General features: G+C 37.7%; 1 long non-coding RNA gene across 3 annotated transcripts in view; it reads right to left on the reverse strand.

Annotated features, from left to right (window-relative positions):
- Nucleotides 1-23,660, reverse strand: part of LOC140623707 (uncharacterized) — a 169,840-nt gene that overhangs the window by 19,472 nt on the left and 126,708 nt on the right. For 2 of the 3 annotated variants that reach the window (XR_012023267.1, XR_012023265.1), the window contains exons 1-2: nt 7,342-9,766; nt 596-722 (exon numbers count right to left, since the gene is read on the reverse strand). This is a non-coding gene — a long non-coding RNA (uncharacterized lncRNA). Of the gene's footprint in view, nt 1-595; nt 723-7,341; nt 9,767-23,660 lie in introns of those variants that run through there. The other variant, XR_012023268.1, reaches the window with a different exon arrangement.

Below are 23,660 nucleotides of genomic sequence, written 5' to 3' on the forward strand. Positions count from 1 at the left end.
CTTTATTCGTATTTTTGGTACTTTGCAGCGACTTGCTTCCTTCCTTCTTTCCTTTCTTCCTTCCTTCCCTTTTTTATTTCTTTCTCTTCTTTCTCTTTCTGTCTCTCTTTGTCTATCTCCACATAAGTTCTCATCCTTCAGGGCCACTCCATGAGATATGGATTTCCACACCATGGTGTCTTGGTGTCACACTTCTTACATAATATATGGTTTCTTTTTTATTTTTAATTTATTTAAATTCAATTAATTAACACATAGTGTATTATTGGTTTCAGAGGTAGAGCTCAGTGATTCTTCAGTCTTATATAACACCCAGTGCTCATTACATCACATGCCTTCCGTAATGCCCATCACCCAGTTACCTCATTCTCCCACCCTCTTCCCTTTCAGCAACCCTCAGTTTGTTTCCGATGATTAAGAGTCTGTTATGGTTTGTCTCCCTCTCTGATTTTATCTCATTTTTTATCTCATTTTTCCTCTCTTTATCTCATTTTTTCCTCTCTTCATCTATGATCCTCTGTTTTGTTTCTTAAATTCCACATATGACTGAGATCCTGTGATAATTGTCTTTCTCTGATTGACTTCTATCACTTACCATAATACCCTCTAGTTCCATCCACATCATTGCAAATGGCAAGATTTCTTTTTGTTTGTTTGTTTTTGATGATTGAGTAGTAGTCCATTGTATATATATCCCACATCTTCTTTATGATATATGGTTTCTAAGAGGCAGAAAGCAGAAACAGGCAGGCAGGTTAGGGCTACACCAGGAACTGGAACAGTATCATTTTACCATGTTCTTTCTAACGGCCAAAGCAGCCATAAAGACTACCCAGATTTAAGGAGATATTTCAGATACCATCTCTTGAGAGTGGAATGGTAGGTAGTACAGAAGGGCAGTTGAATGAATGACATTTTTGTGGCCATCTTTGGAAAATGCCATAATTTGTGATAGCTATCTAATATGTCCAATCAACCATTATGTGTTTAGGGGAAGCAGATCAGCACTGAAGTAAAATTTAAATTCTTATTAAACAAAAAAAATCCATTTTCTTATAACAAAAGTTTTATTTTAAAATGCTAAATGAGGGACACCTGAGTGGCTCAGCAGTTGAGCGCCTGCCTTTGGCCCAGGGTGTGATCCTGGGGTCCGGGGATTGAGGGCAACTTGCATGGAGCCTGTTTCTCCCTCTGCCTGCGTCTCTGCCTCTCTCTCTCTCTCTCTCTCTCTGTGTCTTTCACGAATAAATGGATAAATAAAATCTTTTTTTTAAAAAAAGATATCTATAAAGCATTAAACAAAATAATCAAAAAGCATTCTAAATTAGCCAAATATTTATTTCCACCTCAGTATTTTAAAATCTAAGCTTTAAGTCTTTTTTGAACATTTAGAACAATCGAGTTGAAATCATTTAATATCACAGCTCAATGAAGTGAAATTTCACAATATCCTCCATCTTGTGAGTCTTTTAAAAATCGCCCTTTTGGTAGACTTAGTGTCCAAATCCCGGTCCCTAAAACCATTTCCCACTAAAAGGAATCAGTACTCCTTGGAGAAATGGCTGAGTCCAGAAATGGGACAGAAAATATACAAGACAAGCCCAGAACATTTTGTCAGGGCAGAAGTAAGGAGGTGCTCAAAATAAATAAACAAATAATGGAGCATGTTACAAGATTCAGGAGACAGCTTGAAGGTATCCACTGGTCACATCAAGGACAACCTGAGTACAAAATAAGTACACAAACATGATAAACCATTCTAAAAAATCGGAATTTGTGAGTTCATATCAATAAGAAGTAGATAAACAAATAGGAGGGAAAGAAGTACTCTAGGGATGCCTCTGCTGCTCAGTGGTTGAGCGTCTGCTTTCAGCTCAGGTCATGATCCCCGGGTCCTGGGATCGAATCCCACATCCAGTTCCCGGCAGGGAGCCTGCTTCTCCCTCTGCCTGTGTCTCTGCCTCTTTCTCTGTGTCTCTCATGAATAAATAAATAAAATCTTTTAAAAAAAGAAAGAAATACTCTAGGTTATATTAAAATGTTAAATGCCAATTAAAAATAAGGAGGGAATAGAGTTGGAAAGTCAGCATTTGTAATCATCATACTAAAGACTGGATCAGACAAGAATCATCAATGGACAATGTATCCAGGGAAAAGTTTTGGTGAAAAGCACATCATTTGCATGCTCTTAAAGTGTCTCTCCATAGATTGCTTATTAGCTTCAAGGGAAAAGTGATATTTATACAGTGGAGAAACCAAATAACACATTGACTGGGTGATCTAAATTAACATCAAGAGGAGTATATGGACATTGTGTGCATTCAGATGAGATATCCTGAGAAAGCCATAATATCACCTATGTAATATTCTGAACAAAAATATACAATGAAAATCTAAACATAAAATGATATCAGATACATGTTAAATGAGGAACAAATTTTCCTAAGGAAAAAAAAGATGGGCTATTGTAGTCTTCAAAAATGTTCAAGGTGTAAAAGACAGAGTATAGATATGTTCTGTATTTAAAAAGACTACAAAGACATGACAGCTAAATACAATACCACCTTCTAGAGTGGACCCTTACCTAGAGTGGAAAAAGGTATTAGAGCAGCTCTTAAAATTGAAATTATAAGGATAATAGATTTGACAAAGGTATTCTATCAATCTTAAATTACTAAAGTTGTTAACTGAACTGCAGTTATATAAGAGAATATCCTATTAAGAAATATCTGGGGCACCTGGGTAGCTTGGTTGGTTGAGTGTCCAACTCTTGATTTCAGCTAGGATCATGATCTCGGGGTCATGGGATCAAGCCTCATGTAGGGCTCTACCCTCAGTGTGGAATCTGGTTGTCCTTCTCCCTCCCCTTTTGCCCCTCCCCCCAAATAAATTAATCTTCAAAAAAAAAGAACTATCCACTGAAATATTAAGGGGTAAAGGACCAAGATATATGTAGCTACCCTGAAGTGATTCAAAAAAATATATGTATGCATATGCAGTGAGAGAGAGAGAGAGAGAGAGAGAGAATTGAGCCAATGATAAATCAAGTGAGGTAAAACAGATAGTAAGTGAATCTGTGTAGTGAATATCAGGACGTTATTTGAACTACACTTATTCTTTTTTTAAAAAAAAATATTTATTCATTAGAGACAGAGGGATACAAAGACAGAGCATGAGCAGAGGGAGAGGGAAAGGGAGAAGAAGCAGACTCTCCACTGAGCCAGGAGCCTGACGTGGGGCTCTATCCCAGGACTGGGAGACCATCCCAGGACCCCACGATTAACACTTGAGCCAAAGGCAGATGCTTAATTATCTAAGCCACCCAGGCACCCCGAATTATACTTATTCATACAACTTTTCTAAAATTCTGAAATTATTTCCAAATAAAACGTTAAAAATAAAAAAAAAAACAGCTCTGTGAATGAAGCAGCATGTAACAAGAAGAAAAACATTGCTGTTTCCCACTGGCAGACACCCCAGCATGTAATGGAGTATGCCCAAAGCCATTATGCAGAAAACTAGGAATTATTGTGTGTTCACATCTCAGGTGAACTTGACTCTGATTCATGTAGTAGGCAGTCTTGGTAGTTAACTAAACTGCCTTCCAATCAAAGGCAGTGTAGTACAGGTCATGGGATTGAGTTAACTGTAAAAAGCCTCGTTCTTAAGTCCCTAGGTGATACCTGACACACTCAAGCACTAACTTTGTAGGCTTGGGTACAGAAGATAAGCAAAAAGTCACACAGTGGTTCCTTTGCATTTGGCCCAGTAGCCAAGTTTAAAAGGACAAACAGGCTGTACTGCATAGAAGGTGAAATGCTTAAATGTCAGAGAAGCATTGTTAGGACCTATTTGTATGCACAGAAACTATCATGTGTTCCAAAAAGAAGAGAGTACATTTCACGAAGGGAAATGAGAATAAAAGACTGTATCCTGTTTTACCATTCCCAGAAGACTTAGAAAAAAATCTTTTAACAATTTAAATGTTGTTGACTTTACTGACCTATGCATTGTAGCAGTCTCAAAACCAAGGGAAAATATACAAAGTGTTTACCTATTTCTCATCTGGGGGCAAAATAAGGGAGCCAATCAGTTTTAGTCTTCACTTGTAAAGGGGGGCATCTACTTTCTAATCCATTTTAGTACATCACTAAGAGCTATAAATCTTGACAGATTCTTTTGCCCTATGTGCTCTCCACTAAAGGCTTTTAGGAAAGCCTGGTAAAAGATTTGTTTCACCTAAAAGACATGACAAATAAAGTTTTGGTTTGTTTTGGTTATGGTGGTGGTGGTGGTGGGTTTTGTGCCCTGACAAGATGATTTTTTTCTCTTTATTTTTTATTTCATCTTTTAAAAGTATATTTCCTGTTCAGATGGAATTATTTAGCTAAAATTATAGGTCAAGTAAGTTGATTATTTATTACACAGTGATGAATAATTGATTCTTTAAATTTTCTCAAGAAACCGAGATAGGATGAGATTGAGCAGCTGTTCAAACTGCAGTGGAATTAGCAAGGAAAAAATGTGAATGACCAAGTACAAGAAGGAGGACAAAGAATGCTGGCACTTAGCGGAGGGGAGTTCTCTGGCTCGCTTGGATGGGGCAGCTCGGCACCACCACACAATCAGAGGGGCCCCTCTGTTACCACTTCTGAAGCACTCCCTCACGTTATAAAGAGCTTTGTTCAAAATGACAGGTTCTTTCTGTACCATCTTTTGATATTTGTTACGTTTTGTTATGAGTAAGAAGATGGCAGTTTGGTTAGTTCAGTGAAACAGAGATGGAAGGAAGATGCCAGAAAAGCCAAGGTCTTGCGATGCTTGGGTGGCTCAGTGGTTGAGTGGCTGCCTCTGATCAGGGTGTGATCCTGGAGTCCTTGGATCGAGTCCCACTCAGGCTCCCTGCATGGAGCCTGCTTCTCCTCCCTCTGCCTGTGTCTCTGCCTCTGTCTGTGTGTCTCTCATGAATAAGTGAATAAAATCTTAAAAAAAAAAAAAAAAAGGAAAGCCAAAGTCTTAAATTGCAATCCTCTATTATAACGGAGGGAAGGGGGGCATGCCCTAGGGCAAATCATTTCATTTCTTTAGGATTGTTACCTCTTATTTAAAACTTGTGAAATATAAAGAATTAAATTGTTGGAAGAGTTGAAAAATTTTACATATGTTTTAATAAGTTTATTAATAATAATTTAATTAACAAATAATAAATAATTGTATATATACATAATTGTTGTATAATTAATGATTTAATAAGTTTACTGTTAATAAGTTTTAATAATAGGTAAATCCTGAGAAAAATGGATCTCAGAACTCCCACCTTTTTTTTTAAGATTTTATTTTTTTTATTTGAGAGAGAGAGAGAGCATGAGCTCGGGGAAACAACAGAGGGAGAGGGAAAAGCAGACTCCCACTGAGCAGGGAGCCAGCAGCAGAGATCAATCCCAGGACCCTGAGATCATGCCCAGAGCCATAGGCAGATGCTTAACCCACTGAGCCATGCAGGCACCCAGAACCCCCACCTTTGTAGCTACATTTTGTTGCTTCAAGAAGTCCCAGTTTCTTAGTTTGTAGAATAATGATAATACAAATACCTGCTTCATATGTTTCTGAAAAGACTAATGACGTAGGGCCTGATCAATACTAAGTGTTAACTGATATTAGTATTGACATTTTCAATTACAATTATATGAAGATCATTCTGTGGACTGCCCATCAGTCAAGGTGATGGATCTTCTCACTCTACTTGAACTGTCCTTTCAAGACCCATTGTCCCATTATTATGTCCTTATTTTCTCCAGTTGCTATTGGGGGATTATAAATTTAGGTGTCTAATTCTTCCTACCAGGATAACATCTGTTTCAACTCTGGACTGTACAATAGAGCCCAGCCTGCACTAAACCCAGAACTTGCTAACATTTATTAGGCACTAATCAGTGCCAGGCCCTGCTGTAAGCACCTAACCTGTATTGTCTCTTTCACACATGATGTTATCTAATTCTACTTCTGTGGGGCAGAGATTACAGCATGATCTTAATTTTACAGATGAGGAAATTGAGAAGTTGAAAACTTCATGAAAGTCACCCAGTAATAGTTAGAGCCAGTGATTTGACACCAGGCTGTCTTTCCAGAGAAATTACACCACTATCTATCTATCTTAGGGAATGTGCATTATATATAATAACACGTAGACATGTTCCTATTCTTCTTAGGTAAATGGTAAGATCATGGACATATGCTGGAGCTCCTGGGTGGCTCAGTGGTTGAGCTTCTGCCTTTGCATGATCCTGGGGTCCTGGGATTAAGTCCCGTTTCAGGCTTCCTGCAGGGAGCCTTATTTATTTATTCATGAGAGTCACAGAGAGAGGCAGAATGTACACAGGCAGAGGGAGAAGCAGGCTCCATGCAGGGAGCCCGACGTGGGCCTTGATCCCGGGACTCCAGGATCACACCTTGGGCTGAAGTCGGCGCTAAACTGCTAAGCGACCTGGGCTGCCCTAAAATCTTTATTTTTTTTTTTTTAAAAAGGATGTATGTTATATCCAATAAACCAAGTGAAACCAGCTGGGGCATATGTTTGTACCTTATTCTAAGAAGAGTAAAGCAAAAGGATGCTCTTCTCATTAGATTTAGTATGGAGTAATTCTTAATTATAAAAGAGAAAATTGAAACCCAAGGATGAAGCTACCTCCCTAAGATCACTCACTGATTCAAGCTAAGCATCCCCTGGTCCAGGGATTCTCAAAACTCTAACATGCAACGGAATTACAAAGACGGCTTGTTAAAACACAAATGTGGAAACCTCATTCTCAGAGTTTCTTATTCAGTGTATTTAGAATATTTGCATTTCTACTAAGTTCCTCATAATCTCGGTCTAGAGACCACACTGAGAATCTAGTCAAAGCTCAACTTATAGTTGTATATTTGTGCCTCCATAATTCTTTGGCTTGTTACCTGAAGTCATACAACATCTGTAAATGGTTTTTTACACACAGTCCTGCATCCCTGTGTCACAGATACCTAACTATAATTTCCATTCACAAATTTAAGAAATGACATTTCAGCATCATCTCCAGCTGTACGACAGAAGCATTTTCCATGTGTCCATCAATATGATAGAATGATTAAAGTTCTCCCTGACATCAAGAAGAATAAAGTCTGATAGGCATACATGAGTTTGCCCTTTTGAATTCCCAGATTTCGTGAGAAAACAGATAAAATTGCACCGTGAACATTACATGGATTATACATTACATGGCTGAGCATTATTCTGAATAAAAGCAATGAAGCACTTATGGCAGAAAAAATATTTTTGAGCTGTAAATGACTTTTAGCCCCACTTACTTTTTTCTGCTGTTCCCTTTCTCCGTCCAGGCAAATGGTGTGCTCTCAATTCCCTTCTGTTTCTAAGGAGATATTGGGTCGTGATGATAAAATAGTTACTAATCCATCTTACTGCTTTGATCGCCTAAAATCAAATCCCTTGAGACAATGTAAGATCCCTCCAAGGCAAAATAGAGTAGACTTTCTCCCAAGACTTTAAGATTTCCCATGAGAGGATGAAGCATAAGAGAAGGTTATGAGTGCAGAGAATGTAGTCAACGGTATTGTTGTATAGCATTGTATGGTGACAGAGGGGAGCATAAGACTTGTTGGATCAATCCCTATGTGGTACACCTGAAACTAATGCAACATCGTCTGGGAACTATACTTCAACTTAAAAGAGGGGGGGGGAGGGATGGAGATTATGAGGGCAGTGGTCTGTGGGTGGTGGAGTGAAGCACCCTGCACTCTGTGCCTGGCTAGATCCCTGTGAAGCCAGAGAAGAAATGCTGCACAAAGCATTTAGGAAGATAGGCCACAAAGAGCTTCATAGATTTTCACGCTCATGCAGTTTAAAGTACCAGAAGCAATTGCACATTACAAAGCATAAAGGAAAGTGATGGAGAACGTCACCCAGTTTGACAGGGGCTGTAACATGAGAAACAAGGAATGTCTAAGTGGTTAGCAACCTATATAGGGGAATGAGAGGATACCTTCAACACAGGTGATTCCTTGGTCAGACGCACACTACTCCAATGCCCTGCACTCTGTGATCCCATCCATCTTAAGTGCATCCCCCTCAAGGCAACAGGGCACGACAGGCTGACCAAGAATAATTGCCCAGAGCCATAGAAATTAATTTGTACAATTGTATCTGGGAACTGAAAATTTAGTCCAATAACAACTTCAACGGGAAAGCCTAAGCCCTTTTACTTAATAAGGAAAACAAGGTAGTATTTACCACCTGGGGGAGGGGGAGCAGTTAGGAATTTCAGAAAATACTTCAAGGAGCCAGCATATTACTAGAAGCCAAAAATAGTTTAAACTCTAGAGGAAACTCTACTAGATGAATGGCAATAGCAGTATCAGATACAGGTTTTCCTTCTGCATGTCAAAAAGTCTTTTTCCCATTTACATCAACATTTAAATCTTAGAAAACGACAGAGACATTCTGAGTGGTAATTTTAAAAATAGAGTCTCTCTGATGTTATTTACTACTCGTCTCCATTTTTCTTATATTTGCTACCAGGACAATACCAGGGTGTAATTAGCACTACATGTAGAGAATAATATATCCCAAGATTGACTATAAAGTCATATCAGGTTTTTAACATTTTTATTATTAAGGGCAGGGATCCAAATTCTTTGTCAGGGTGATGGTTAATCTTGCACAAAGTAATATAGTCCATTTAATCTTTCCATTTTTAAAGGCATTGAATTTTCTTTACCACAAAATGCCATCCGTATTTAGCTGTCCCTTCTGGGGTACAAAGTCTTCCTCTCTAACTTTTCAGCTAATGACTGTCTTCTCCTTGCTGATTGGCGGAGTGAAAATACAGCTACTGTCAGGGCTCCCTACCCTCCAGGTAGACATCTTGGAAACACTGATAGAACTGATAACAGGCCATTTTCTAGGGACTTAAAAGCTACTCAAGAAATGAACAAGGTCCATTAGACTTTCTGTCATGCACATGATGGAAAAAAATATCCCACCATAAGATCCACTCAATTGTCCTGCTGTGACAGCAGTAGCTATTGTGTGCGAAGTTTGGGGAAGGTGGCTCCACCTTGGTGTTTATGCTCTGCTGGCCAGTGGAAGGCTCAGGTACGGCATCCTAACAGAAGGGGCTTTGTGATAGGCTATCAGTGACAAACAAGAACGACAACGTGCAGCACAGTGGTTCGACAAGAAGGAGAAGCTCAACAAAAGGAGAATGACCTCCTTCAGTCTCCCATTTCAGTCTGACATTTAGTTCCTCACACAAAGCTCAGCTTGGTGTGTTGGTGTCCAAATCACATTTGAACCTTGTACAGCGTGATGAGAGTCCAGCTGAGAGATTTTAAGTGGATTTCTTTTCTCTGTAGCCTGCTTTCAACTGCTTTTAAACCTACAGATGTTTGGCAGAGCTGCCCAAACTAAGAAGTTGAGAAAAAGAAACATGGAAAGTATGTTCCCAGATTAATGTTTTGTTTTCACACATGTGGAGTACATCTGTGTTTGTGTGTGTGTGTCTGTGTGTGTGTTACATATGCCCTGCAGACCATTCTCTGATATACAGATAAATAAGAGTATAATAGATAAGCTTCCTTTTTTTTCTTATAAAAAGGATTGCTTTTTCAGGGGGGTTGGGTGGTTCAGTTGGTTGAGAATCCGACTCTTGATCTTGACTCATGTCTTGATCTTACAGTTGTGAGTTGGGAGTCCCACACTGGACTCCAAGCTGCGTGTGGAGCCTACTTAAAAAAAAAAAAAGAAAAAAAAGGAATGATTTTTCATGAAGAGCTGTATATATTCTCAATTCAATAAATCTTTATTGAACACCTACTACTCAATATTATACTGCCTCTTGATGGAAGAAACAAATGCAAAGATAACCAATATATGGTGTGGTAATTTGCTCTCTGTAAGGAAACTGAGACACATAGCAAAATAATTATAAAGCATAATACATTGTTAACAATGCCATGTTTCCTATCAAGGCACTTCCAAACTTTTCCCATATTTCTTAACTGGCTAATTCTACTTCTCATCTTCTTGCTTCTGACATATGACATTACCTGTTACCTGAGAAAATCCAACATGAGAAAAGTCACTTCACCTGTCATTATATAGAAGTTGCTTTATTTTTATTATGATTTTTTAAATTTATTCATGAAAGACACAGAGAGGGAGGCAGAGACATAGGCAGAGGGAGAAGCAGGCTTCCCGCAGGAGCCTAATGTGGGACTCGATGGCCAGAATCTCGGGATCACACCCTGAGCCAAAGACAGACGTTCAACCACTGAGCCACCCATGCATCCCTAGAAGTTGTTTTTAAAAAAGCTAAAAATGTGTCAAAGAAGCAGCATAGGTACCTGTTCAAAAGGATCTAATAGGAGCACCTGGGTGGCTCAGTTGGTTAGCCGTCTGCATTTGGCTCAGGTCCTGATCCTGGGGTTCCTGGGATCAAGTCCTGTGTCAGGCTCCCTCAGCAGGGAATCTGCTTCTCTCTCTCCCTCTGCCCATCCCCACCACTTATTCTCTCTCTCTCTCTCTCTAAATAAAGCAATACAATTTAAAAAAAAGAAAAAAACTAACAGAACCTAATGGAGATTTGGGCAAGTCCTCAGTTTTAAAGTTAAAGCTTGAATTCGATGCTACACCAACATGAGATCAGTCTTTTGTGTTCTTTTTAAATTTTCTCATCACTTATTCAGACTTTTACTTTATTTTTAGATTCTCTTGAAAGAGCAAATAAAGCAAGCAAGCATGTTGCGGTCATACTCTTGACACCAGTTTCTGTGCTACCATGTAATAATGTGTCTCATTTAATCCTCATCACACTTTCTGAGACCAGTGCTATGATATTCATGCAATGGGGGACATAGAAGCTCAGCAAGATCTCCCAGCTAGGTAGGTCTTGAACCCATGTGTGTCTGAATGTCGTGTTCTCTCTCTAGCACACTGACACTCTGCCTATCTGGTGCCTTCCATTATACATGGGACAGGAAAGGAGTCAGAAAGGAAGGAAGCTGTTGTGAATTACATCAAGTATTTCACACCATTATACTTAACACAGGTTCAAGCCTTCCTTTTTGAAAAGCAATCCTTAGGAAGTAATCAATCTGCTATCCTATATCAATCCTTACTTTTACTGACTAATTTTATTTTTTAAAATGTATAGACTTTTTAAGGTACAGTTGTAGATTTATAGAATAATTGGGTAGATAATACACAACATTCTTTAGAGCAATTCTCCATCCTCCAAACCCCCCTCCACACACACAACCTCCTTTACTTTTAACATCTTGCATTAATGGGGTTGATTTGTTAAAACTGATGAGCCAATACTAGTACATTACTATCACTGTTATTTTCTATAGTCCATAATTTACATAGGAGTTTTCTCTTGATGTTGTGCAGTTCTGCAGGTTTTAACAAGTGAATAATAACATGTATCCATCATTACAATGCCATACAGAATAGTGTCACCACAGTAGAAGTTTCCTGTGCTTCACCTACTCATTCCTTCCTCCCCTGGGTCCCCTATTCTCATCCCCCAGCAACCACTGATGGTTTCACTGTCTCTACAGTTGGTCTTTTCCAAAATGTTGTACAGTTGGAATCATGTGGTATGTAGCCTTTTCAAAGTGACTTCTTCCACTAAGCAATATACTTTTAAGGTTCCTCCAAGTCTTTTCATGGCTTGATAGCACATTCCTTTTTATTATCTAAATATCAATTCTTTCAACACAAAATTGTGGCATCTGTAACACATCAGACCCTGTGATGGGCACTAAGGATATAAAGATGAATAGCACACAACTCCTACTCTCAGGACCTTGCTGCCTATCGTTAGGGAACATAAAAAATAATAGCATTTTATAGGTGTCATAATAGAACTCCTTGGGGTCTGAAAAAGGAGCAAAGTGGGGAGAATCCAATTTCACTTGTGGAACAGAGAGTCAGGATTGATTCCCTACAGGATTTAGAGTTGCCACAGGACAGGTAAAAGCCAGGCAGAGTCCTGGGAACCAAGCTGCAAAGTGGTGGGTGGTACATCAGGACATGTTCCAAGAAACATTCGCAAGAAACCCAGGCAGAAGCTGATAGATTTGGACATGAAAATGCTAATTTCTGAGGTCCCATCTAGAGCTTGTATTCTCTCTCACTTCTTTCATGTCACATCTCAAATGTCATGTCACCTCTCTAGAGGTTTATTCAGAAGACCCTAGAAAAAAGACACCACCCTCTTCCTACCTCATATCCTTTCTCCTTACCCTCCTTCCTTTTCTCATAGCGATCACCCACTTTAATATACTGAATACAAATTTTGTATTGTCTGCCCCCTCCCACCAAAATGTACAGCCTCAGAGCTGGGACTTTAGCTTTGCTAATTCCTAGCCCACAGTAGGCCTGCAATAAACATTGTTGAGTGAAGGAATACACAAATCAGTTTTATTCACGCCTGCAATCCTTCCTGTTGGGATAAAGCACCGTAAAAGAATGTATTAACTCTTACTGGTAAACAGGGGAACATTCTAATCCTAATTTATATTTTTCCAACCACTACTACTAAATCCACTGTAATTCCCCAGATTCTAATACTCTAATTGCCCAGATTTGAATATCGTTTTATTTTTCTACATTATATGGGGATGCAGAAAAAAGAATCTCAAGAGCTTTCAAAAATGTCAAATAACTTTGACCTTCTCATACTGTAATTTTGACAAAACTTTTTTCCAGTGCTATGAAGTTGTGCCCTGATAAATACCTGGTAGTTACTCAAATGAGAATGTGTTTAGTTAAATACTCAAATAATTACCCTGAAGAAAAACTGGAGATCAACACCCAATTCTTTATTTTTATACAGTACATCTTGTGATCTTCAGGGTTTGAAATTTTAAAATTATCTCTTGAGGGCTATACCTTGTGAACTTTCCACTGGGAATGCTATCTTGAAGGAGTGGGTACGAGGAAGCAACATGCTCTGAACACTGCAGTGTGGAACGTGATTCAAATAGCACCGTATCAAGCCACCGCTAAAGCCCCAGGCCCTGATATCAGTGATGAGAGTCACTGGGAGAAATGACGAAGAGATAATTCTGTTATGTGGCCAGAGTGACAGTTTCAGTTTTGGACAGAACTGCCCAGAGTATTTTTTCCCTGGGGAGCATTTTATGGAAAGCACTGTCTTTCTTCATCCCTTGCCTTCTCAGTTCTTAGATCTTCTCGCCAATCTTTTCCTCTAACTCCATTTATCATGTCCAATGCCATAACTCTGGACCTTGACATCACTAACAAATATACACAGTAAAAATGTCTCAATGTCAAGTTCCCACCTTTTAGGCATGCATCCTTTCCCTGCTCCTCCCTTTCCCACTTCCAGTGCCAGTAATTATTCAACTGAGTAGAGAAAAGCAAAGGGTTTTCCATTCCCATCATCTCACATCCTCAATTCTTACCTCTGCCAGTCTAGATTCCATGGATGATTATCACCATCAACCTGCCTTTAACTCTTTTTCCTCTCTCTCCCTCTTTTCCATTTAATTACATGCAAACAGTGGTTAAACTCAATTGTCCACTTCTTTGCACCTCTGCTGCAGAAGCTGGATGTTCCTGGAGAAAATCAACAATCATGTAGATCGATCTTTCTCTAAATTTATGAAGAGCACTCACCAGTGCTCAGGAATCCTACTGCATTTCCCATTGGAGACAAAATTCAGATCTTCTTTCTCCCCAAGGCCCCCTCCCCTCCACAGCTCATGAACTCACCTCATTCTTTTCTGAGAAAAGAGCAGCAATCAGATGGGAACTCCCTCAACTTCCCACCACCAAGTTTATTAACTTATCTACATCAACAGTCACATTCTCTGCCTTCCTCTTATTACAATGGAAAAAAAAAAGTCCCCTAGTGCCTAAAAATGCCAACCCCTCCCCTTACTTTCTGAATTTCATGCCCCCTTCCCATGTTCAAGAAATTCAAGCCTGCAATTACCCTGTGATTCCCCACAAACCATTAGACTCTTTCTGTCTACTAGATAATTCCACCAAGCACACAAACCATTAGAAAAAAAAAAAAAACCCTCCTTTGAACTTATATTATTACCTCATTTTTCTGACGCCTTCACAACAAACTTATTGAGAGATGACCAGTCAGACTTACTGACTTCTTTTTATCATCTCACTTGTATCCTCAACCCACCCCAGTCAAGTTTATCTCCTTTCCAACCACTGAAATTGTACTTGTCAAGTAAGAATAATGTCTATGATGTGAAACTAATGGTCATTTCTCTGTCCTCGTCTGACTTGACCTTGCAGCAATTTCCTTCCTTCCCCAAACGCCTTATTTTCTTCAATTCCCTGTCACAACATTGAAAAACATTGTCCATGTTTTTCTCCATGGAAATGGACTCTCTTTCAGCCTCTTTTGCTGGCTCAGACTGGGCCTCCTTCACTTTTTTATCTAGACTCTCTGCTGAGATGCCATCCAGTCCCATGACTCTCTTTCTGTGTGTTGTGCTGCTTTTGATGCCCTATTTTGAATCTCTAACTCTGAGCTCTCCCTCTGAGCTCCTAAACTTGTTTCTCTCCGTGTCTTCCCTAACTAATAATGGCCATCCCTTCCAACCATTTGTTCAAGCAAAATTCCTGGAAGACATCCTTGACTTCCTTCTATCCCTCATCCCTCTTACATCACCTGTACACATACTTCCTCATCTGGCCATCTCTACCCCCTTAAAAAGACCCTCTTTATCTCTCCTCTTCTCTCCAGCTCTGCTACCACCTGTGCCCATGTCATTGTCAGCTTTGCTGATAGCAATATTCTTCTTTTTTTCTCAAGAACACTTAAAATCTATTCTCCACACAGCAATCCAAGTAATCCTTCTATAATGTAAAACAGATCATGTTAAGTCCCTTAAAACTCACCAGTGGCTTTCCTTTGCATTTAGAACCGTTCACAAACTTCTTTTTCTCACCTAAATGATCCCTTATAATCTATCCCCATCTATTTCTCCAACCTCAGCACATCTCACTCTATTTCTGTCTATGATCCAGCCACACAGGCTGGCCTTCTTTGCATTCTTCACATTCACCAAACTCCTTCCCAATTCAAAGCTTTTGAAATTGCTTTCCCTCTGCCCAGCGTTCTCATCAGGTTTCAGCTCTATATCAAGAAATGTCATTACTAAACGTCTTATCTAACATGAATCTCCTCTCCAGTCACTATTATCAAATGATTGTTTTACGTCTCTCATAGCATTTATTATTACCTAAAATTATATGATAGCTTTAATATACTGTCTGTCCTCCTCCCTTCAGAATATGAGCCTATAACAACATGGATCTTGAATGCTGTCTCATTCACTCTCCTGTTCAACTTATTTTAAGCAGATATCCTACCAAAATGTGGTCAGAATTATTTGTTGAATGAATTAACTGGACATTGGTTCTCAGTTTTTATTGCTAACTAAGACATAAGTATTAAATATCAAAATCATTAGATCATGTTGTTCTTTTTGTCTTAGGATTAAGGCTTGAAATCCAGTGTTTGGGTTGTGACATAAGACTATACTTAAATCTTGATAAGTTTGTTGTGAAATCCAGTGTTTGGGTGGTTCAGTGGTTAAGCGTCTGTCTTCGGCTCAGGGCGTGATCCTAGTCCGGGGATCGAGTCCCCACATAAGGCTCCCTGCGGGGAGCCTGCTTCTCCTTCTGCCTATGTCTCTTTGTCTCTCATGAATAAATAAATAAATAAATAAATAAATAAATAAATAAATAAATAAATAAAATCTTAAAAAAAAAAAAGACCATACTTCAGGATTCCTGAGAAGATTCACTACAACAAAAACATACATCATAAATTATTTTTTACATTAAAATAAATATGTACATTATTGTTTCACATAGATTAAAATCTGACATTATGCATGCAATAATCTACAAAATAATAAAAGCTAAGACTCAGTACTTGGTAGCCTTTCTGTTATCTTTATCCCAACTACTATAAATTCTCCAGAGTTATCAGAGTTTGCAGATAGACTCCAAAGCTATAAAATGCCAGAGTTTTCATAGGAAATAAGCCCCAAGACTCATAATATCCTTCCAAGATGGTGCTGAAACTAAAGCAAGATGCTTTGAAGCCATCATTTTTGCTTAGAGTTTTGGTCTGTCAAGTTGACTTCAAACATATTTTAATTGTACTGTGTTAGCCCTAGTATCTGGTGTCTGTTTCATTAACAACACGGCCACTGTAGTAGTCTCTGCATTCAATAGTCACAAGTATAGTAAAGAATTAATGTAATATTGTAATAATCCAGATACCAGAAATAAAAAAACAAAAAAAATCTGGAGGGAATTGCTCACAATTTTTCAAGGATTAGTTAAGAAATAATCACAAACTATCTTTAATTAGTTTTATACTGTTATACTTTAGATGGTAATGATAATAAACAAAGTTAAGCTAATAATGATTTGATCTGTACAAAAGAAAAATTTGATCTACAAATCTTTAAAAATTTAATCTGATAAAATTATTGAGTAGAGAAAGTTTATCATTAAAATTGGTTATCATTTGGAATGGCTTACAAAATTGTGAATGTACTAAATTCCACTAAACCATACTTTTAACAATTGTTAAAAGTTAACAAATTTCACCACTATTTTAAGTACTATATTAAGCAAAACAAAGTAAATAGTACAAAATCAGGGCACCTGAGTGGCTTAGTGATTGAGCATCTGCCTTCAGCTCAGGTCATGATCCTGGGGTACTGGAATCGAGTCCTGCATCAGGCTCGCCCACCTCCCCTTCCACCACCCCTCGTTCGTTTCCCAGAGTTAGGAGTCTTCATGTTCTGTCTCCCTTTCTGATAAGGAAAAGATATTTCTAAAATAAATTTGGTTGTTTTATTTCCATGCTTGCTTTGAAGGACTTTTTTTTTTTTTTAAGATTTATTTATTTATTTTAGAAAGAGAACATACAAGTGGAGGGCAGAGGGAGAGAATCTCAAGCAGACTCCACTGTAAGTGCAGAGCCTGATATGGGGCCCGATCTCACCACACCGAGATCAAGACCTGAGCTGAAACCAAGACGTTTTAACGGACTGAGCCACCCAGATGTCCCTGCAAGAGCTTCTATTAATGTAGAATAAAAATCAGTGGTATTGAGAATAAGAGGAAAAGGAGGCAAATGTTCTTTATTTTCCCTTCCCATATTTGCTTCTCCTTAACCTGCCATCCTCTTCATCATCACCACCCTAAAGAATTAACAGAAACAAAATAATCAGAATAAATGAGGAGTCCAGTTCCATTCTAGATGATAGTACCACTGAACTATCTAGATGAGAGTACCACTGAATTGTATTTGAGTTTTCTATTTCTTTTTTCTTCTGATGTCTCCTGTCTTGGATATGTATCCAGAAACCCCAGAGTTTCACACTCGGGGATGGGGCATCTGGCTGGCTCAGTTGGAAGAACCCAGTGACTCTTTATCTCTGGATAGTGAATTTGAGCCCTATGTCATAAATAAAACTTAAAAAAAAAAAAAAAAAAGAACTGCACATTGGAGCCCAACAGAGTTTCAAGGGAAGATCTTAACTCCTCATCCAAGGAAATAAAAAGAGAATCTTCACTGGTAAAAGAGTAGGAGAAATGCTCTGGTATTTTTTTTCCCATTCTCTCCCTTGGCCATGAGGGCAAGAAAGGTGTGGAAATATGCAGCAATGCATGTAACTAAAACCCAGTGTTCTAGTAAAGGGACCAAGAAAGGTAGACTCTAGAAACTGGATGTGTTGCAGAGCTGGAGAATGGGAAGGAGTTCAAGAAAGGAACCTAATAGATTTGTGCATGAACTCCTAGACTTTATCTGGAGCTGCACATGCATGGATCTGACCATTAGCAGAATACTAGGCTTTGAGAAATGACCTACAGGGTAAACAACTGCCCACATTACAGACTGTTATTGGAAACAGAAGGGGTAGCATTTCCTAACTGATTTTTTTAAAGTTTTTATTTAAGGAGTACATGGCTGGCTCAGTCAGTGGAGCCTACAACTCTTGGTCTAGGGGTTGTGAGTTTGAGCCCTACAACTGGGTGTAGAGATACCTTAAAATTTTTTAAGTTTTTATTTAAATTCTAGTTAGTTAACACACAGTGTATCTTTCAGGTGACAATAGAGTGATTCAACACTTCCATATAACACCCAGTGCTCATCACAAGTGCCCTCCTTAATCCCCAACACCTATTTCTACTATCCCCCCATCCACCTCTCCTCTGGTAACCATCAGTTTGTTTTCTATGGTTAAGAGTCTGTTTCTTGGGCTGCCTCTCTTTCCTAACTAATTTAGTGAGCCAGAACTATCCGATATGAGAATCAAAGAGACTATAAAGAAAGAACACTACAGATCCATTTCCTTCATGAAAAAATAGAGAACAGAAAAATAACATAGAAAAGCAATGAAAAAGTTGCTCTATAAGTACCTTAGCAAAATTGACAAACCTTCAGCTAGACTGACTAATAAAAAGAGAGAAGACTCAAATTAAAATTAGAAATGGAAAGTGAGGACATTACCACTGAACTTACAGAATAAAAAGGATTGAAATTAAATACTATGAATGATTATATGCTAGTAAATAAGATAATCTGGATGAATGAATAAATTCTTAAAAACATACAAACTATCAATAGAGACCAGAACAAATAGAAAATATAAACACACCTATTATGAGCAAAGAGATTAAATCATTAATCAAAAATTTCCACTAAGGGAAAGGCCAGGAACAACAGAAGGTTTTACTGGAAACTTTATCAAACATTCAAAGAATTAATACCAATCCTTCTTAAACTCATCCACAATAACATAGAGGAGGAAAAGCCTAGCTGATTTATTATATGAAGACTGTAGTACTCTGACCCCCAAACCAGACAAAGACATCATAAGAAAACTACAGATCAATATCCTTTATGCATATGGATCCAAAAATTCTCAACAAAATACTAACAAACTGAATCCAGTAGCACATTAAAAGGATTACACACCAGGAGAAGTAGGATTAAGCTCAGGAATATAAAGTTGGTTTAACATGTGAAAATCAATTTATAAAACACACCATATTAATAGAATGAAGGAATAAAAGCACCTGAACATCTCAATAGATGTAGTAAAAGCATTTGGCAAAATTCTTTTCATAATAAAAAACACAAATAGAAATTAAAAGGAAATTCTTCAACCTTATAAAGTTCATCTACAAAAAAAAAATTACACAACTATCATTATACCTGATGGTGAAACACTGTATGTTTTCTCCCTAATATCAGGAACAAGAAAAGGATATCCATTCTCACTACTTCTGTAAACATCGTATGAAAGGTTTTAGCCAGCACCACTTGGCAATTTTAAAAAGTGTCTATTTTTATTCAAAGAGAACATGATTTTACATACAGACAATCAGTTTAAAAATCTACAAAACAGATGATTCCCAGAGGGGAGGTGGGTTGGAAATGAGTGAAATAGGTGAAGGGGGTTAAGAGTACATTTATGAATGATGAGCACCGAGTAATGTATAGCATTGTTGAATCACTATATGGTACACCAGAAACTGACATAAAATTGTATGTTAACCATCTGGGATTTTTTTTTTAAAGATTTATTTATTTGGGAGAGAGTGAGTGAGGGGAAGAGGCAGAGGAAGAAAATCCTTAAGCAGACTCCCCACTGAACATGGAACTCAACATGGCACTAAATCCCAGGACCCATAAAATCATGACCAGAGCTGAAACAAAGAATCCAATGCCCAGTTGACTGAGCCACTCAGATACCCCTATCCTGGGAATTAAAAAAAAATTACCAAATAACCATTGGAGCTCATAAATGATGTCAGTAAAGTTTCAGGATTCAAGATACACAAATCAGTTGTATCTCTGTACACTAGCCATGAGCAATCCAAAAATGGAATTATGAAAACAACTCCATTCACAGTATCATGAAAATAAATATAATACTTAGGAAGAAATTTTATCAAGAGAATGGAAGAGGAGCACAAGTCTTGTATACTAAACCAACAAAATATTATTGAATTAATTTAAAAAATATATGGAAGACATCTGTGTTCATAGATTAGAAGACTTAATATTTTTGATACAGCAATACACCTCAAATTGATCTACAGATTTGGTGTAATCGGGATGCCTGGGTGGCTCAGTGGTTGAGCATCTGCCTTTGGCTCAGGGCATGATCCTGGGATCCAGGATCAAGTCCTACATTGGGCTCCCTGCTAGGAGCCTGCTTCTCCCTCTGCCTATGTCTCTGCCTCTCTCTGTGTGTCTGTCATGAATAAATAAATAAATAAATCATTTAAATATTTTTGGTGTAATCTTTTAAAATCCCAATAACTTTAAAAAAAAAAAAGAAATGGAAAAGCTGATCCTCAGATTCATATAGAAATATAAGGGGCCCCAACCAACCAAAATAGTAGTGAAAAAGAAATGCAAAGTTGCAAGACAAACTTCCTTATTTCAAAACTTACTACAAAGTTACAGTTATCAAAACATTGTGGTACTGGCATAAGGTAAACGTATGAACCAATGGAATAAAACTGAGAGTCCAGAATAAACCCAAAATCTATGGCCAATTGATTTTTGACAAGAGTTCCAAGACCATTCAACAGGGAGAAAATAGTCTTGTCAACAAATTGTGCTGGGGATAATTGTCTAACTACATGGAAAAGAATGAAATTGGACTTGAATCTCACTCCATAAGCAAAAATTAAGTCAAAATAGGCCACTGAAGCATGAGTCTCTTTTACAAGAAAATATAAGAGTAAATCTTTATGACTTGAGATTTAGCAGTGAATCTAAATTCTTAGATTTAACACCAAAAGCATAAATATGTTACAACTCAACAACAAAAAGATAATTTAAAAATAGACTTGGGTGCCTATGTGGCTCAGTCGGTTAAGCATCTGCATTCAGCTCAGCTCATGATCTCAGGGTCCTGGGATTGAGCCCCACACTGGGCTCCTTACCCAGCATGAGTCTGCTTCTCCCTCTCCCTTTGCCCTCCCCCCACTCATGCACTCTTTCTCTCTCAAATAAAAGAATAACATCGTTTTAAAAATAGGCAAAGGACTTGGATGAGATTTCTTCAAAGAATACATACAACTGGCAACAAATACGAAACAAAAAAAACCTCAACATCATTAGTCATCAGGGAAATTTAAATCAGAGCCACAATAAGATACCACTTCACATCCACTAGGATGGATGACTAGAATCAAAAAAGCAGAAAATAACAATTGTTGGCAAAGATATGAAAAAATTAGAACTCTTGTTCTTTGTTGATGGGAAGATAAAATGTTTTAGCCATCTGTGGAAAACTGTCAGTTTTTCAAAAGTTAAATATATAGTAACCATATGACCCAGAGATTTTAATCCTAGGTGTATATATCTAGGAAAAATAAAAACATGTTCCCATAAAACTTATAAACAAATGGTAATCAGCAGTATTATTCACCATGCTAAAGAAGTATAACTCATCCCCAAGTTTATCAATTGGTGAATGGACAAATAGGTGATAGATGTGTACACAGTGAAATTAGGTAAGGATACATAATCTCTCTGTATTATTTCCTGCCGTTGCATGTGTGTCTACAATTATATTAAAATAAATTATTAAATTAAATAAGTCAGTCATTTCTATGTATCAGGAATGGATAATTAAAAATTAAAAATTTTAAAACAATATCATTCATGGTAGCTCCATAAAACATTTATGCATAAGTCTAATAAAGCATATTTAGAATCTGTATGCTTAAAACTACAAATGCTACAATTTTAGTATACGTTCTGCCAAAGCGAGCACTACAAATGCTACAAAAAAAAAAAAAAAAACCAAGGCCAAAACAAATAAGATATATATTTTGCTTATGGATTAGAAGATTTATTATATATAAGACATCAATTTATATGTTCTTCCTTAATTGATGTATATGTTTAACAGAATTCTAGTCAATATCCATCCCATTAGGACTTTTTGTAGATATGAAAAGACAATTATAACTAGTACTGAGGAAAATCTAAATAATTGTGGGTTTTTTAAGATTACATTTATTTATTTGAGAGAGAGATAGAGATAGCGGCAGAGATAGTGAGAGAGAGCACAGGCAGGGTGGAAAAAGAGAAGCAGACTCCTCGCTGAGCAAGGAGCCCCCCAAGCAGGACTCAATCCCAGGACCCTGGGATCATCACCTGAGCCAAAGGCAGATACTAAATCGACTGAGCCACCTAGGTGCCCCCTAAATTATTGTTTTAAGAATATAGCTGAAAGAGTCACACAATCCAATTTTAAGACTTACTATCATGCTACAGTTATCAAGGTAGTGTGGTATTGGTGAAGAGACAGACATTTTCAATAGAAAATATAGAGTCCAGTAAGAGAACAACATCAAATATATCTAACTGATTTTTTTTATAATGGCACAAAGGAAATTCGGAGAGAAAGAATATTTTCAAAGCAATGTTCTGAAGCCATTGAACGTGCCAACACAGAAAAATGAAACTCAATCTAAACCTCTAAAATTAGCTCAAAAGAGGTCATATATCTAAATATAAAACATAAAACCATAAAAATGAGAAGAAACACAGGAGACAACCTTCATGACCTAAGATTAGGTAAGGAGGTATTAGATATTACACCAAAAGTGCAATACACAAAAGTAAATTAATGGACCTCATCAAAATGTAAGACTTCAACTCTCTGAAACATACTACTAGGACAATGAAAAGCTACTAACTGGAACAAAAATATTTGCAAATCACATATATAACAAAGGATTTGCATCTAGAATTCACAAATACTCTCAAAACTCAAGAAAAAAAACAACATCCCACCCCCAAAATATGCAAAAATGTGAACATTTTGTCAAATAGTTGCGTGATGGCAAAGAAGCATGCAAGAAGATGTTCAACACCATTAGTCATTAAGGAAATGCAAAGTAAATCTGTAATAAGATATCACTACACACATACCAGAATGACTTTTTAAAAAATGACCAAACCAAGTGTAGACAATAATGCTGATTAATTGAAACTCTTATACGTTGCCCATGGCAAGGCAAAATGGTACAACCACTCTGAAAAACAGTTTGGCAGTGTCTTAAAAACAAGATATACAGAAATTACACTCCTGGGCATTTATCCCAGAGGAATGAAAACATACCCACACAAAAACCTAGACATAAATATCCCTAATGAAATACTAAAAAACCTTAAATAGGGGATCCCTGGGTGGCTCAGTGGTTTAGTGCCTGCCTTCGGCCCAGGGTGTGATCCTGGAGACCCAGGATGGAGTCCCATGTCAGGTTCCCTGCATGGAGCCTGCTTCTCCCTCTGCCTGTGTCTCTGCCCCTCTCTCTCTCTCTCTCTCTCTCTGTGTGTGTGTCTCTCATGAATAAATAAATAAAATCTTTTAAAAAAACCCTTAAATAATATACATGTTTGCATTATATTGCTACTGAATGGTGCAACTATAGACTTACATATTCAACTGCCTGCTATGCATCTCTTGGGTATCCTATGAGCATCTCAACCTCAATTTGATCCAGTATGGCAAAATATCCCAAATTCGACTCACTGTCTTTTCCC

Source organism: Canis lupus, chromosome 33 (genome assembly GCF_048164855.1).
Source record: "Canis lupus baileyi chromosome 33, mCanLup2.hap1, whole genome shotgun sequence".
In the NCBI taxonomy this organism is placed as follows: Eukaryota; Metazoa; Chordata; class Mammalia; order Carnivora; family Canidae; genus Canis; species Canis lupus.